This window comes from Nycticebus coucang, chromosome 3 (assembly GCF_027406575.1).
Source record: "Nycticebus coucang isolate mNycCou1 chromosome 3, mNycCou1.pri, whole genome shotgun sequence".
In the NCBI taxonomy this organism is placed as follows: domain Eukaryota; kingdom Metazoa; phylum Chordata; class Mammalia; order Primates; family Lorisidae; genus Nycticebus; species Nycticebus coucang.
The window spans coordinates 44,014,946-44,033,145 of NC_069782.1; the positions used below are offsets into that span (position 1 = coordinate 44,014,946).

At 36.2% G+C, this 18,200-nt stretch overlaps 1 protein-coding gene across 5 annotated transcripts in view; it reads right to left on the minus strand.

Moving 5' to 3' along the window:
- NAV3 (neuron navigator 3) overlaps positions 1 to 18,200 on the minus strand; it is an 862,702-nt gene that overhangs the window by 101,196 nt on the left and 743,306 nt on the right. The window lies entirely within an intron of this gene.

The window sequence follows — 18,200 nt, forward strand, 5'->3', positions numbered from 1 at the left end:
TCTGAACTCTGCCTCCTGTCCCATTCCCCTCCCACCCCAGTTGAGGAAAAAACTGTCTCCCATGTGCGTGGCGCCTGTGGCTCAAAGGAGTAGGGCGCTGGCCCCATATACCAGAGGTGGCGGGTTCAAACTCAGCCCCGGCCAAAAACTGCAAAAAACAAACAAACAAAAAAACCTGTCTCCTGAGAAACTGGTCCCTGGTACCAAAAAGAGTGTGGACTGCTGGTCTCCGGTGTCTCATAAGCCACTGCTCACTAACTGTACAGTCTGGGGGAGCTTGAATAACTGGTTTAGAATCCAGGTGAACATTATTTGTGCTATGCATCCTCCAGTGATGTCCAGGAGCCTTTAATTTTTCCACATCTGTGTTTACCACATTTGCACCATACTAGGATTTATCTGCCTGCAGACTGTTCCTGTTACAGGACTGTGGATGGGGGCAAGTAGAGTGGCTTCTCTCTACTTCTCTCAAATGTGTAAATCATTACTGGTGTGGTCAAAATCAAGTGGGTGAAGGGAGAGGAAAACCAAGGAGAGGGACTGGCGGAGTCCGGCAGAATCAAGGACTGTCTCTCTGGGGAAGTAACTTTAAATAGAATTACAAAGGCACAAGTGAATGAAACGGGAAGAGCTGTGGCAAGAACAGTAAGGAAGAGCCACCAGTTGGAAAAATCTGGAAGGAACAAAAATCAAAAGACCAGTGGGGGCAGCACAGCAGGCAAGGGGAAGCGTGCACATTCTGAGATTAGAACATGCTCTGGGGCGATGTTATAGACAGTGGTCAGAAACCAGAGTTTTTTTTTTTTTTTTTTTTTTTTTGTGACCGGAGCTGGGTTTGAACCTGCCACCTCTGGCATAGGGGGCCAGCACCCTACTCCTTTGAGCCACAGGCGCCACCCAGAAACCAGAGTTTATTAGCAGTATAACAAGACACGCACAGTCTTCAGCAGTGAAATGACATGAGCAGATACACATCTTATCTATAATTATAAAAATATAATTTTAGTGCTCTGAAGGTATTAGAGGTAAGGAAGAGCAGACGCAGGAGCTTGGTGAAGAAGCTTTTGCAACATTCCTCAGTTTCTGATGCAGAGTTACTAATAAATTAAGACAGTTTTAAGAAAGGACTCATCATGTACAAAGGAGAATCAGTTTGCCTAACAGCTGGATTCTCATCAGAGCCAGTGGAAGTCAGACTGTGAAGGGACAGGAAGAAACTTTTGGGGGTGATGGAAATGCCCTAAAGGCAGATGTTGGTGTTGGTCTGCACAGCTCTATACATTTATGCCTAAAATGAGTGAATGTCATGGGAACTAAATTACGCTCCAATAAAGCTGCTTTTTAAAGAGCAACCAGATCTCTCTCCAGCAAGGGAGGCTACAAGAAGAAGTCGGCAGGATGTGACCTGGAAGAAGGCCCACACCAGAACCTGACCTCCCCGGGGACCTGGATCTTAGACTTGCAGCCTCCAGACCAGCGAGACATGAATTACTGTTGTCTAAAATAGTTTTTTAAAAAGTCAGTTTTAAGATATATTTTGAGTAGAAATAACAGGATTTGCTACTGATTGGAATGTGGTGAAAGAGAAAAACCGACTGTAAATAACTTAATGTGCCTTCTACTGACAATAAAGGCATAGTAGGATATTTGGAAAAGTTGAAAAAAAAGAGGAATCCATCCGAACATAATTTTAATCTCATGATCTGTTTGCACTGATTACCGTTACTGTCTCAAATCAAAGGAAGCCTATGTGAGTTTACACTGTCCAAGCTGAAGAGTGTAACTCTTGATAAATTAGCAATTCGTATAAACATAGGTTGAATTTTTTTCTTTTCTTTGGAGATAGTGTTTTACTTTGTCACCCTGGGTAGAGTGCTGTGGTGTCACAGCTCACGGCAACCTCAAATTCTTAAGCTTAAGTGATTGTCTTGCCTCAGCCTCACAACTAGCTGGAACTATAGCACCCCACCACACCTGGCTATTTTTAGAGACGGGGTCTCACTCTTGCTCAGGCTGGTCTGGAAATGCTGGCTCAGTAATCCACCTGCCTCAGCCTTCCAGAGTGCTAGGATTACAGGTGTGAGCCACCACACCCAGCCCTGAAGTCCTTCTATTCTCATTATTTTCAGTAAACATATAATACTATGAATTTACTTATGAAATTTTCATAGAGACTAATATTAATACTGCATGTGTCTTGTGCAACGTAAAGAACTAATAAGCTTTATACATTGACCTTTTATTTCCTTTTATTTTTTCCCAATAATGAATATTTACAATTATTCTATTGTAAATAGACAGGGTTAGATAAACAAATAAATAGAGAGCTCTTGTTCTTTATAAAAGAAAGCCCCAGGTAGACTTAGTTAAATGTAATATGTGATGTTTAGAATGGGTTTATGTAGTCAGGCAGGTTTTTATGTTTTAATGGTATCTGAGACTGAGAAGAAACAACATTTTTTTCATTACACAGGCTGTTATTTATCACAAGGGAGGTAAATAATTTTATTAACATTTATTTTATTTTAACACATTACCGGAACAATGCTCATATAGTTTTGCTAGTTTAATGCTCCTATTTAAGATGCTGTGATATGGTTAAAATATGTGCAAGTTTATTTAAAAATCTTCTGTTTGTATAAATAGAGAATATAACATTCGTTACACATGAAATTTAACTGAAGCATTCATTGAAGACCATTTGGTCTGTTTTTATATCTTATATAGATTTAAAAACGAATACATGCTTATTGTGGAAAGCTAGGGGGTCCAGAAATGCAAAGAAACAAAGTAAATCGACTGTAGTCTCACCCAGAGATGATGGCTGATAATCTCATCCATTATCATGACATTTTCGAGATACACAAAAATCAAGAAATATAAAATCTGCACGGACAGAAATAAATGAAGCCCTCCCAGCAACAATTTTTGCAGTGACCTATGTAGTATACATGTTTAGGTGATGTTATGGTTATTTTTTTAGGATAAATTTCTGGACACAGAGAATGACTGATTCACGGATATGAATGGTTGAACACTGCAGATACAGCTTAACAACTGAAGAACACAGCATTTATCCTCCTGACATTATATGACAGTGCTAATTTAATTTAATTTATTTATTTATTTGAGACAGAGCCTCAAGCCACTGTCACCCTTGGTAGAGTGCCGTGGCATCACAACTCACAGCAACCTCCAACTCCTGGGCTCAAGCAATTCTCCTGCCTCCGCCTCCCAAGTAGCTGGGACTACAGGCCCCCACCACAACGCCCAGCTATTTTTTGGTTGCAGCCATCATTGTTGTTTGGCAGGCCCAGGCTGGATTTGAACCCGCCAGCTCAGGTGTATGTGGCTGGTGCCTTAGCTGCTCGAGCCACAGGCGCCGAGCCTGACAGTGCTAGTTTTACAAAACCCTGGACAGTTGTAGGTAGTGTGGTTCCTTCAAGAATTCAGACGCAGTGTAACTGGCTTATTGTACCCTCAATGAATCCCCAACAATAAAAAAAAAAAAAAAAAAAAAAAAAAAAAAGAATTCAGACGATTTGACAGTGAAATCGTTGTTAATTGTAGTTTTACTTACAAACATCAAATAGCAAGATTGGGTCTCCTATAATTTTATTAGCTATTTTATTTCCATAAATTGGCTACGTACTTTGCGCATTTTTTTATGTATGGAGTTTAAATAATTTATCTGTATTAGATTTTTATATGTTAAAAGTGTTTCAAATATTTTTAAAATGTATTTCCTTGTTTTTACTTCTTATTAGTGAAATTTTGGGTTCAAAAATGTTTTAGTTAACTGTATCGATCTTTGGTAGTCTCTTTTATAATATCTTCTCCCAGGAAATAAGTTTATAAATTATACACATATAATTTGATTTTTCTTCCTCCTCCTTCTTTAATATTCCATTTTTCTGTCAGGGTGAGAAAGGATTTATTGTTGTTTGGTTTGGGGGGTTGTTGTTCTGTTTTGGTTTACAAATAGCTAGTCAATGTTTTGGAGACCAATTTATTATTATGGGTAACTTATTAAGCCATAATATATAACACATGAGCATTTTGTAGTGGTTAACAAATGTATTCCACTTACTTATTTGTTGATTCTGTGCAGTAAGACCATGCTGTTTTAAATATTATACTGATGTGGAGAGGTTTTGTTTAATGTCTGACTACAAATAAAAAACATACTAAATTTTTAGTTCACTAAAATTTCAAGCCTTTTAAAAATATTCTATAAATTTAAATGAAAAATTTTTAAAAACAAAAATTACAAAATTTACCTATTATTCTGAAATACAATTACCATGCAGAATGAGTGCATTAAACATTCATTGAGTGACATCATTATAGCAGATACTGGAAATACAAAAACCAGTAAGACATTAGAGATACACTTTAATTTAGAAAATACACTGCAATTCTTGCCTTCGAAATTCATACTATTTTTTGGATATCTGAACATTTAGTTGTAGGCATTCTACTTAATAAATAGGAATCACAGCTGTTAGGCCTGAACTAAATTGTTTCCCTTCTCAAAAATCTTCTTTCTTACTCAGAAGATTTTTAGCATTAGTTATATTTTTCAGAAGAACAGAAGTACTCAAATTACTCTAATTTCACAGTGTAATGAAAAGGCAAACATCATGTAGAAATAAGAGCTTAGATAAAGACCAACAACTTAGTCACAGAGCTTACTGCGATTTGCAAATAGGTATCTATTTTGCTTTATTTTGCTTGAAGTAAGCATACCTTAAAATGATAAGAATCCAATAAAATATTTTTATTTTAGAAAGAGAAATGTTATTAACAATAAAGAAATATTTTTGCTCTGAGATACATAACATGTGTTGTACTAAAACATTCCAGATTCATCCATTTTAAAACATTCAGAACACTGCCTTGGTAAAGAACACTGTTTTAAAAAGCCACTGCAGTGAGTGACTATCTCTAGAAGGGGGTGAAAGATAGTTCAGAATTAGAAAGATATTTGCCAAGAAACTCACATTCCATGCTAAGTACGACAGATGGCGACAGTAACAAGAAGTCATCAGAAGCTCCCATCTGGCGCACTTTCAAGATGGCCCTTTTGTATTTCCTAGCTCACACAAGACAGCTCCGTCTCCTTATATTGTAAGTATGGATAAAGAAGTGAAGAAGACATTCAAGAATGACACTGAAATCGTCTTAAACAGAGGAAAAAGATTAAACCTGAAAGGCAGCTGGGCTGACGATGCCACCCTGCTAGCCAGGTGTCTTAATTTTCTGCCATTTCACAGGCAGTGCCCTCAATGCCGATGTGTGGCTGGTCACCTGTCTCCAGGTCCTAACATGTTGCCACATGCTCCCATACCCTGGTCTCTGTTTCTAACTTCTGTTAAGAAACTTCCGTTTGATTTCTGCTTCCTGCCAGAAAAGGGTTTCAGTTCACAGAGTGTTGTTGCTGACCTGGACCATCTCAGCTCAGGCAGGCAGCCTGGAGTCGGGGCACGTACAGAAAGGTCAGCTCAGTACAGAAACATGGGAGAGGGAGGTCACTGAGTCCAGCACCGTCAGGAGTCAGGGGATTTACAGGAGCTAAACAGGCTCAGAGCCTAAGTGGAAGAGGTGTGATGCCCCATAACAAAGGAAGATTTGATAAACCAGCCAGTCCTTCCTCTCAAGCAGCAAGATTTCATAGCACTAGTTAATACCCTCTGCTATTTCCTTTCTGACAGAGGATATTAACTAGTGCTCTGTGACTAAGTTGTTGGTCTTTATCTAAGCTCTTAGTCTGTACTACAAAGCCATAGTGGTCAAGACAGCATGGTACTGGCACAAAAACAGAGACATAGACACTTGGAATAGAACAGAAAACCAAGAAATGAAACTAACATCTTACAACCACCTAATCTTCGATAAATCAAACAAGAACATACTTTGGGGGAAAGACTCCCTATTCAATAAATGGTGTTGGGAGAACTGGATATCTACATGTAAAAGACTGAAACTGGACCCACACCTTTCCCCACTCACAAAAATTGATTCCAGATGGATAAAGGACTTAAATTTAAGGCATGAAACAATAAAAATCCTCAAAGAAAGCATAGGAAAAACACTACATGAAGTCTTCATGAAGAAGACTGCCATGGCAATTGCAACAACAACAAAAATAAACAAATGGGACTTCATTAAACTGAAAAGCTTCTGTACAGCTAAGGAGACAATAACCAAAGCAAAGAGACAACCTACACAATGGAAAAGGATATTTGCATATTTTGAATCAGATAAAAGCCTGATAACTAGGATCTATAGAGAACTCAAATTAATCCACATGAAAAAAGCCAACAATCCTATATATCAATGGGCAAGAGACATGAATAGAACCTTCTGTAAAGAAGACAGACGAATGGCTAACAAACATATGAAAAAATATTCATCATCCCTATATATTAGAGAAATGCAAATCAAAACCACCCTGAGATACCATCTAACCCCAGTGAGAATGGCCCACATCACAAAATCTCAAAACTGCAGATGCTGGCATGGATGTGGAGAGAAGGGAACACTTTTACACTGCTGGTGGGACTGCAAACTAGTACAACCTTTCTGGAAGGAAGTATGGAGAAACCTCAAAGCACTCAAGCTAGACCTCCCATTTGATCCTGCAATCCCATTACTGGGCATCTACCCAGAAGGAAAAAAATCCTTTTATCATAAGGACACTTGTTTATTGCAAGCTCAATTACAATAAACTGTTTGTAAAGACTGTTTATTGCAGCTCAATTTACAATCGCCAAAATGTGGAAACAGCCTAAATGCCCACCAACCCAGGAATGGATTAACAAGCCGTGGTATATGTATACTATGGAATACTATTCAGCTATTAAAAAAAATGGAGACTTTACATACTTCGTATTAACCTGGATGGAAGTGGAAGACATTATTCTTAGTAAAGCATCACAAGAATGGAGAAGCATGAATCCTATGTACTCAATTTTGATATGAGGACAATTAATGACAATTAAGGTTATGGGGGGAGGAAAAGCAGAGAGAGGGAAGAAGGGAGGGGGTGGGGCCTTGGTGTGTGTCACACTTTATGGGGGCAAGACATGATTGCAAGAGGAACTTTACCTAACAAATGCAATCAGTGTAACCTGGCTTATTGTACCCTCAATGAAGCCCTAACAATTCAAAAAAAAAAAAAAAAAGATTTCATAGCACTAGAGCAGAAATCAATTTCCCAGGATTTGGTGAGGGCAAACAGAGGAGCCTCCCACAACGAATGACAAAAGCCTTGGAGAAAAGCAGCTCATTTCTAGGTAGTTTGTGGCACAGGCTATCATGCTATTCCCTGCTCCTTGAGAAAGGAGAACTAGGTTCAGATAATCAGTTGGGACATATCCTACAAGATGCTGATTTATGGTGGTCTCAAGGATTGGATCCCTCGCTCTCTCTTTACCACATAGTGACTCTAATACCGCCTTCCTTAGTTTTAGAAAAATGAGACATTGAATACTCTTTGGGGGCCCATAGGAGTCAAAATGTTAGAATCAGAAATGAATTTTATCAGTAGGGTTTATACCAAACCTACCAGATCTCTGATATTCTACCTGGCAGATTTCTAGATCTGCTGCTAGCCTATGGACCTTTGTCCAGTTCCGTGGAGCATGGCTTTATACGTAGAGTGTCCTCTGGATTTCTGCTATATAGTCAAGACTTGTGCACACATGGGTGGTATACAACCCGTATGACCATCCATGCTGAGGACTGTCATGGAAGCACCTACCCAAGTCTTCTCCATCATGCATAACCTCAACCTGTATCCAACCAGTCACCAAGCTCAATCAGATCTGTTTTTCCCTCCATCTTTATCTCTTCACCCCCATTACCACTGTCTTAACTAATGACCTTCCCAGAACATTCTTGTTGTCGTCTCCTAATTGGTACCTCTCCCTTTTGTCTGGGTTTACAGTAGCGCATCCTTCAACTAACTAGTTTCAGAACTAATACATTCTGAAAACCTTAGCATAGTACCAAGACTCCTCAAATTCTGATCTTTGATGATGTTTTAGCCTAGTTTCTCACTGCTTGTCTACAGATAGTCACATTGAGCTACTCTGTACTTCTTCAAAGTTTCTCTCAGTTTTGTGCATTCATATATCCCTTCCTACATTTCTCTCTATATCCTTTCTTCCCAAAATAACTCTTACGAGTCCTCAGCTAAAGTGTCTCCTCTCTTAAAAACCTTATTGAGATCAGGCACATTGGCTCACGCTTATAATCCTAGCAGTCTGTTGGGGGAGGAACTTTTGAGCTCAGAACTTGAAAACCAGCCTGAGCAGAAGTGAGATCCCATCTGCACTAAAAATAGAAAAATTATCTGAGTGTTGTGGTGGGCACCTGCAGTGTCATCTACTCGGGAGGCTGAGGCAGGGGGATCGCTTGAACCCAGGAGTCTGAGGTCCTGTGAGCTAAGTTGATGTCATGGCAATCTAGCCTGAGCAACAGAGTGAGAGACAGTCTCATAAAACAAAAACTTCATTCAAATACCCAAGGCTCTTCCATGATCTTTCTCTATATTTGTTGAGCATCTGATTCAAATATTTATAATCCTGATTATAGAATTTTTCTCACCAAATTAAATGTGTTTGTTTTATTTATCTATTTTTTTGTTTTCAGTTTTGGCCGAGGTCGGGTTTGAACACACTACCCCCAGGATATGGGGCCGGCACCCTACTCCTTGAACCACAGGTGGGATATGATGTACTTGAATGTACTTACGGACGTATTTCTGATTTCAAGTGTAATAAACTTTGTAGATATGCATAAATATATGTCAAAGTTAATAAATTCACATTATAGAGTACCCCAAAGATCAGCATACACAGGAAAAATGAACTAACTCGCATAATAACATTTACTTTGAAATGTGTTCCCCACGAGTGAGAAAGAGGTTTCTTGTGTTTGTACAAATAGGTGGCCAAAATATAATGTGTATTTTGTAAATGTTTTGTGAAATTTTGTAATAAACATTTTGTAAATGAAGGTACATATAGCTGCAATTTCCCATTTTCCCTACGTGTGGCTACTTTGGGGACGCCCTGTAGATTTGGGGAGGAAGTGTTCATTCTTGTTGAACTAAAAAATTAGCAACTTTCTAATCACACTTTGCTTTTTTCACAATAGTTAAGAATGGTTTCTTTTTTTTAATTTAATTTAATGTTATTTATTTATTGATTGGGATTCACTGAGGGTACAAAGAATTAGGTTACACTAACTGCATTTGTTAGATTTGGTAACTGTTTCTATTTTAAATGTTAACATATAAAAGAGGGGTTGAAATCAAGTGAAAATTTAAATGAGGCAAATGACGTGAACTTTGTAAGTCTAAGTCTTTTGACTGATCTTCCTCTCTTTATCAATACTTACTCCCTGGGTGATCTCATTTAGTCTCGTTAGGATATATCACACTGCCTTCAGTTTAGTCCTACATGAAGTTGCTAGTTTCTATAAAGAGCCAAGTGACATATTTTTAAAAAGTCTTAAACACTAGAATCATAGCTTTCTGCACTCTACAAAAGGCAAAAATAAGAGCAGAAAAAAAATATGAATATAACTCTCCCATCTGTGCCGACTCCGGGGCCTGGGCACTTGAGTGGAATGGTGAAATGAATCGCCACAACTATTTCCTGCGCTCACGTTCATTCATGTTCTCTACCTGTTTCTCTCTTTTTCTTTTTCTGGCTGTCATTCTTTCTTCAAGAGTTGAGTTTGAATTGATGGAGGAAATACACAGAAGTCACTTCTGCCAGTAATTAGAGTATTTTTTAAGGTATCTAAGTAACTTTCCGGACATTCTGGTCCTGAGGTTTCATATACTATGCAATAGTAGTGTACTGACAAAGTAAATGCATTATATGAAACACATAAAATATGCTAAAAATGCATTCAATGTTTTTAGTATTTTTTTTTGCCATGAAGATTTTTTTTTATTCTTTAATTTTAGAATAGTGCTATTTTTTTTTATTGTTAAATCATAGCTATGTACATTAGTGTACTCAAGGGGTACAATGTACTGGTTTCATATACAATCTGAAATAATCTCATCAAACTGTTCAACGTAGCCTTCATGGCATTTTCTTAGTTATTTTTAGTATTTTTAATATATAAGGAAGTATGTTGGATATTAAATGTATAAGGAACTATCTAGACATTATTTGTTTCAGATTTATAACCCGGTCAACAAAAATACCTTTGCTTTTTCTTTAACTTTCTTCGTATTGCTGAGTGGATTTTTTAAATAACTAAAATAGTGCACATGTATAATTCATATTACAAAGTACCATAATTGGGTTAAATGCTTTAGGGCATTCATGATGACATAACAGTACTAATGTCATGCTCAAAGTTTAAATACACAATTTGCCATCGTGCCCGTAATTGCTTGAATTTTACAAAGTACAATTTTGGGGTTTGGAGAAGTATTTTCTTGTCATTAAAATGTTATATATTACATCAATTTAACTGAATCATTTTAATTAAAAATGAACAGGCCATTACTTAACAACCTGCACATAATGTTAAGCCTCAGGCATTTGAAATAAATATTTTTTAGATATAGTATAAAAGAAAAGCAGACTTTATAGCTGTCTGCCAGAAGGAAATTCCCACCTGGCTCAAGACTTCACAAATATTTTTGTGCATTTTTAAAAATAGTCTTAAATAAAGAGACATGTAGCATCAATATTTAACCTTTGGATTGTACTCAAAATTGATACTTTGGAAATTCTCCTTAAAAAAATGGGAATAAAAATAAAATAATTATCATTTCTAAGATTCATTTCTGTAAACAACAGTCCTTTGGAATCTACGTATCATCTAAATATAAATTTAAGATGATTTTGGGTAAGAAAACAATGTTTACTAGAAAAAAAGCTCATATATTTCACTTCTGATTTTTTAAGGGCTTGATTTTCTACTTAGTACGTGGGTCCTTACGAGAGTTTTGTGATACAGCAAAATCAAGAAATATAAAATCTGTGCAGACAGAAACAAATGAAGCCCTCCCAGCAATGCCAATGATCTGAGCCAGTTGAAACTTCCACGGATGAATCAGAAAGGACTTTGTTGACTGTATTTCCTGGTGAAATAATGGACCATAGCACAGTTTGTCTCACAACTTCCATAGTGACCCAGGTACTCCGTGTTTTTTTTTTTTTTTAATCTTCAGAGTTTTACCAAACTGAAGTTGAGGGACAATGGCCTGTAGTACCCATAGTTTTTCCACCACTATAGCAAATGTTTACACCATAGTGATATGCGCCTTACTTGCAAAAATAATATTTGGACTTGCTCTATTAATTCCATCACAAGTTCTTATCCTATGAAATTTATTATAATGGTACTTTGGATTGTCTGACCAAAGCTTAAACTATCCCCTTTAGTTTTCACTCCATAATTGATGTATTGAGTACCTTCTATATTCCAAACTCTATATTAATTGCTGATCATAAAAGGGTTTATAACAATTAGCTTTTGAAATACAGAAAACAGATTGATATGTAAACATCTATAACTGAGACCCAGAATTTTGGCCAATTTTAAGTCCAATAACAGAAAGGTAAAAATGTACTATGTAAAAACCATTACAAGAATTTGCTTGTTTGCACAAAAGGTAGTCACAAACATAGTCAAGAAACTTGAAAATGTTACTTGACGATATTCATTGTATATTATTAAATCATTCTGTATTTTTTCATTCATACTCTAGAGATTTGCTAAGTGCTTAATGGAACTACAAGGATAAACACAACAAAATCTAGCCATCCAGAATCTGACCAAATGAAAATTATTGAAAGAGGCAGACATGGTTTGGTAAGTTACCCCAGGGGATTTACCCAACCAACCAGCCAATACTTAATATATGAAATTTAAATATATACATTGCTCTGTGATTTATAACAAGAGAAAAAAAAAGAGTCTTTATCTCTTGACCTGTAATAGACTCAGCATTTGGCTTAAGACCCAAGAAAATATGGATGGAATACTTTCAAAAATAATGAATGTTTTCAAAGAATGAAATGATTTTCATTCTAGTATGCAAAGTATTACCATATCAAGATCTATTATCTTATACACTATGGCCCTCTCTCAGTGTAAATCGACAATTTTGTATGAGGCTGGCCTCTCCTGTCTCTTCATACTTCTAATTTTTTACAGGTACCTATTTGCAATGTTACATAAAATAGCCTTTAACTTGAACATAAACTTCTAAGAATTCAAGAAATTCTGTAAAAATCTAGGCTACATGAAATCTGTGACCTGATTTCTCTTGCACATTATTGTAGCCAAGTGGTATATACAGTAGATGTAGCTATTTGCTGAAAGAAAATTCTGAAAGTGAAAAAATATTAGGCAAATTAAATGACCATTTTCTTTCTTTTTGTTATGAGAGATCTTTAATTTAGAGTGAGAATGGTCTGAGCATGATAATGATTCTGAACACTCTGTCTAGTGAGAAAAAAATTAAAGGAAGAAAAAAATTGTATAAAAGGATAGCCCATTAATAAACGATTTTATATGCATGATGCTGATTGATACATTGATTTCAGTTAACATTTGCTTTGAATTAAGTTTTTGATTAACTGAATATTCTTAGTAATGAGGATTTATCATAGGATTAATCATTGACCTACTAATTTTCCAGAATTTAAAATTGTCAGCATTGATAAAATAGCTATACTTTTTCTCAGAACAGGGCTAATACAGCACTTTCAAAGAATCTATCATAATCCTGTTCTGAAATTGACTTTTAGTTTACAAAAGACTATTACTATTATTATATTCACTTAACTTTTCAGTCTCAAAACCCCAACAAAACCATATCTACAATATAAAGACTATATGTTTATGATCTTGAACTCATTAAGCACATATTTTAAGTCAAATCTCCATTAATTATGTTACCAATCATCTATATTTCAAAAGGCATTTTTAAATGTAAGATATATACTTTGCAAATACATTAAATAATTTTTCAATGTAATAGTTGAGAAGCGACCTAAAATTTATATCTGTTTGGACATAAATTCACACAAAGGATAAACTCTCACATTTTTCAAACTACCCTTCATCTTTCACTATTATTGTTAGAGTTTGAAAGTGATAGGATATACCCCATTAACAGACTTGTGGAATTTCCACAACTTTTTGACTTTCTGTCTTTGAAGTCAATGAATTTCAGAAATATAAAAGCAACTATTACAGTATCTCTTTTTGTCACTTCAAAGATAGGCCATAAAGGTAGCTGAATGCTGTGTCAACCACAGAAGTATTTGTTCTAGAAGACCTTTTTTTTTTTCTCTCCATTCAAGAAAAACTTTAAAAATATATACCTGGTGTCACCTTCAAACAGAATCTACAAAAGACGTTCTGCCAGGGTTACCCGGTAATGAAGTTCACGATTTACTGAAAACAAACATTGATGGTACCATGATCATGCGATAATCATCAAAAAAAGATCATCAGATATTTTATATTAATCTAACAATTTGGAATCATTTGAGGCAAAATTTCTGTGGTGAGATCAGGCATCTTCAGTCAATGTGGTTGATGTTAGTTGCCAAAGCTTTAAATTCAAACAACCTTAAATTAGAATTTAAATAAATTTCTTAATACTTTTAAATTTTCCATTGTTTAGGATTATACTATCCACATTGATTTGCAGACTGGACCAAACAAATATGGTTACAGGAACACTTCCTTTGTTCACCGAATAGAGATAATATTGTTTGCAATGATAATCCACCCATGCATCCTATTATAATAGTGTCTTATTCTTTTTTGGAAAGATCTTTGGAAAGAAAGACAATGTTTTAATTAATTTTATATTTTGACCTGTTATATTCTGTTATAGTAGTCATTTATAGATTTAGCTTTCTTCATGTACATTTCAGAACTACCAGCTAATTAATTTTAATACATTTTATATATTCCATGATTATATAGTTAAAACAATAATGATTGTTGCTAATAATCGTGATAAAATCTATCATGTTAAGTAATAAAAATAGATAAAATCGAATGAACATTAATGATTTATATCACATAGGTAAAATATATATAGAAAATACTGAAAAAGAAAAATATAGTAGCATCAATTATGCTTAGAAGAGATGTATCTTTTTTTAATTTAGCAAAAGCTTTGTGATATTATGTGGCTTTTTCAAGAAAAATAATAGTTCATTTTAACCATATTGATCTATAAGTGAATATTCAAATTAATCTACTATAACCTGCTTTCATCATAGTTCACTTATGAAACTAGGACAAATAAATATATCCTTAAACAAATACTAAATATCTACAAGATCATAAAAATAATTAGCTGGTTATGTTAATTCTAAAATGCTCATTACGTATGTACAGGAAAAAAATTCAAAAGCAGAAAATGCACTTTATTACTAGTATTTCTTAAACCATTATTTCTGGAAATCGACAAGAAGGTAAGAAGGTAATTTTGCTGTCCTAAATTTTTTTTAAAAGTCAAACAACATAAAACTGAGTGTTAAATACTACTTGGATTACCACCCCCTCTCTGACACACCCGTTTCTTGGTGTGTGTTGCATTTTCTGGGGAGGTGACTTTGGCAACATCTAGGAAATTTGGGGTTGCTTCTGAACGTGTCATATAACTTCCAAATTCCTCCGTGCCTTCTAGGACAAAATACACATGTGAATGCCAACATAATCTTTAATTCTCCCTGAGGCTGTAGATTCTCAGCTAGGAGTTGGATTTCCAGAATCACTTCACCCATGTCAAGATCCCTTACAGGATCAGCTCTCATAGAAGATTTATGTCTCTTGGCAGCTTACCAAAAATCCTCGATTTCAGTGAGATAAACAGAACAAATTGTAGAAAATCACTGCCAGACCTGAAGCTAATTTTCTCTAATTCTACAACATCTGAAAGTCCCATATGGAAGTCTGTGGTTTGTTTGTTTGTTTTTTAGAATATAAAAGTATAAGTTTATTTTATATTAGAGAGAAGGGAAATAGTTGGGAGGAGAGAGAGAGAAGAAAGCAGGTAGTGGAGAGGGGAAAATGGGGTGGGGAGAGAGAAAAGTAGTGATAGAATGGATGGCATCCCAAAGAGAGAAAATAAGAATGCCAGCTCTGAGGTCCTGTGGGTAGGTAGAAAGGAAGAATGCCAGCTCTGAGGTCCTGTGGGTAGGTAGAAAGGAAGAATGCCAGCTCTGAGGTCCCGTGGGTAGGTAGCTGAATTTAAGGGGGGTGGGAGTGCTGGGAGGTAATTGCAGCCCAAGAGTCCAGGCTTTAATCAGCTCTGCAGCCTAACAAATGCCTAGTGATGCTTAAAATAAACACCAAAAAAGCAAATTGACAGGAAAACCACAAATTAACATAAAAGAGCCTTATGGGCTATAGGATCAAGAACACATACTGTCTTATTGACAATTTGGAAGACTTCATAAGCAGTTCATTCAAAAATAGGAAAATGGGTGGGTTCCATAAAGTATATCTTATTATTTCATTATTATTATTTTTTTGCTAGTACGAAAGACTCCCAGTGAAGCCACGGGGATGACCTATCACCATGGAAAGCAGCAATAATAGAAGAAAAGACAAAAAGCAAAGTGAATCTGCCCCAAGTGGCCTGCAGAAATGCAGCAGACACATCTTTCCAAGTTTTTAATCCCAGCCAGCATTCTAAGGTTTGCCTTCATTTATTACTTCAAGCTAAATGGAATGATCCCTCAGCAATGATTAATCCCTTTTATAAAATGCTCATTATTGTACAACTTCTTATTAAGCATAAAGGTTTAGAATGTTGAAGGTAAATAGCAACAATGTTGTCCAGCCTTTCATAATTTCAATGAGATAAAAATTTTAGTAGGAATAAATAAGTTTGCTGTGGAGCCATACTCGTGCAAAGGATAAGAATTAAGCATTTGGGTGTAATGAATCTAAAAATAAATATGTTATCACTTAAGGTTCTGTATGTATTTTATAATTGGATTTCATCTGATTTGTATTTTTCACGAAATTGGCTAATAGTACATATCCCAGACATTTTTATTAACTTGTCAACAGAATTTTACATTAGTAAATAAAGAATATCCTTTACTTTTCCTTTGCTTCAGGAAAGGATTACACTTAAACAAAGATAAAGAAAGCCAGACTTAATGTTTTCTTTGATGTAATTTTGTGTACTAATAATACCAACTTAATATTTAAAATGGGCCAAGAAACGTCTGAAACTTTTACAGGCATAAACTCATTTAATCCAATCAATGATTTTATTTTATTTATTTATTTTTTTTTTTGTGGTTTTTGGCCGGGGCTGGGTTTGAACCCGCCACCTCCGGCATATGGGACCGGCGCCCTACTCACTGAGCCACAGGCGCCGCCCACCAATCAATGTGATTTTATAAAGGTAAATACTATTGCTAACTATTTTTGCAGAAGAGAAAACAGTGTTGGAGAATAAACTAACTTGCCCAATCTTTCCAAAGAGTTATAAAATTGCCAAGCAAGCGGGAAGATAAACGGACTTTCTGCATTCCTAAACTTGAGCTTCTAATTTCTAGGCCAGAACTTACAATCCACTGGTGCATGACTCTGGTTGACTTTACTAGTACAGATCGCCAATCTATATCTCTATCAGGATGTATTTTACTAGACATTTGAGTTTATGGACCAGCTACTCCATCGCCTGTAGTTATGGCTCTCCATCCTCCTTTGCCAAAATGGTGTGTTCCCAAATAATCTGTTCCTGGCTCTATTCAAAATCTTTAGCCCCAACCTTTTTTTGAAGTGCCAGGTTTCCATTTCAAACTGCCTGTCTGACGTCTCCTCCTGGATACTCGGCCCACATACAATCTGTCTCTTACTGAAATCATCTTCTTTCTCAGATCTATCCTTTTTACTACATTTTCTATTTCTGCTCATCATTTTCACAATCACTGTGGGAGGAATGAAACTAGTGTGAATTGCCAGTATAGTAAATTGTATTATTATCTTGAAGTACTCTATCCACACTCCCCTTCTAAGGATTACACAGGTCCATCTCACTGACTAACCTTGGCCTTGGGATGTGCTTTGGTCAATGGAACCTGAGCAGATATGACATGCCCCACATCCTTTAAGGTCAGTGCAGGTTTCTGCTGGTTCTTTTGTTCTTCCTTTCTGTCTCAGGAAAAAAATATCCCAAACAGGTGCTGTCTCTTCAACCTAGGTCACTCCCTATTAAATAAGGAAATAAGTCAAACCGAGCCACAGCCGCTAGTTCACAGCTGTACCATGTATTGCCAATAGGAGCAAATGCTTATTATAAGCCACTGATATTAGAGAGTAATTTATTATTGCCATAAACACAGATTTTTGTTTATTCTCAGCTTAACATAAAATCGTTGCAATTTGTATTAGTTCTAAATTTAAGATATATCCTCTGTGCTTTCCTCTCTTTTTATAACAAGGACTATTATCCTAGTTATGTTGACTACTACTCATCCTTCTGATGATTGAAATGCCTTGATGTATGCCTTGTTCTCTCTCCCTTTTTTTTTTTTTTTTTTTCGGTTTATCAACATGACTTCCTGAATGTAATTTGATCATTTTACTCTCCTACTCAAACATTATAATCATTCTCCATAGGGTGGGGAGATTTCACAGAAGACACTGTAATCAACCATAGCAAATACTGCTGAGAGGCCAAGTTATAAGTGAAATAAAAATTAATCACTAAAGTTAGCAATATCTATATGACATCAATGAAAGTCACTGCTAATCTCAATAAGAAATTCCTTGATTACCTTAGTAGGAACAGTTTGGGAAGAGTGATAGGCTAAATGGTGAGGACTCAAGAGACAACGAAAAGAAAGGAAGTGGTGACAGCAAGATGACTTTTCAGAGGCAGAAGATGGCAGCCGAGTAATAGCTTCCTTGCAACTGGGCACCGTGAGTCTGGGGAGATAGGACTTCAGGCATCTCTGGCTGGTGGGATCTGCCTATCATCACCCTGAGAGGATACAGGGAGTCAGTGAGAGACTTCTGGACCCCAAGAAGAGGACTAAAACAGTGGAAAAACGGCAAGTGGTCGTGTGTGTTCAATCCGTCCAAACCCGCCTGCAACTGTACGTTCAGTAGCAGCGAGACTGCAAACCAGAAAGGCCTTACCTGTGAACTGTTTTGGTGTCTTTGGA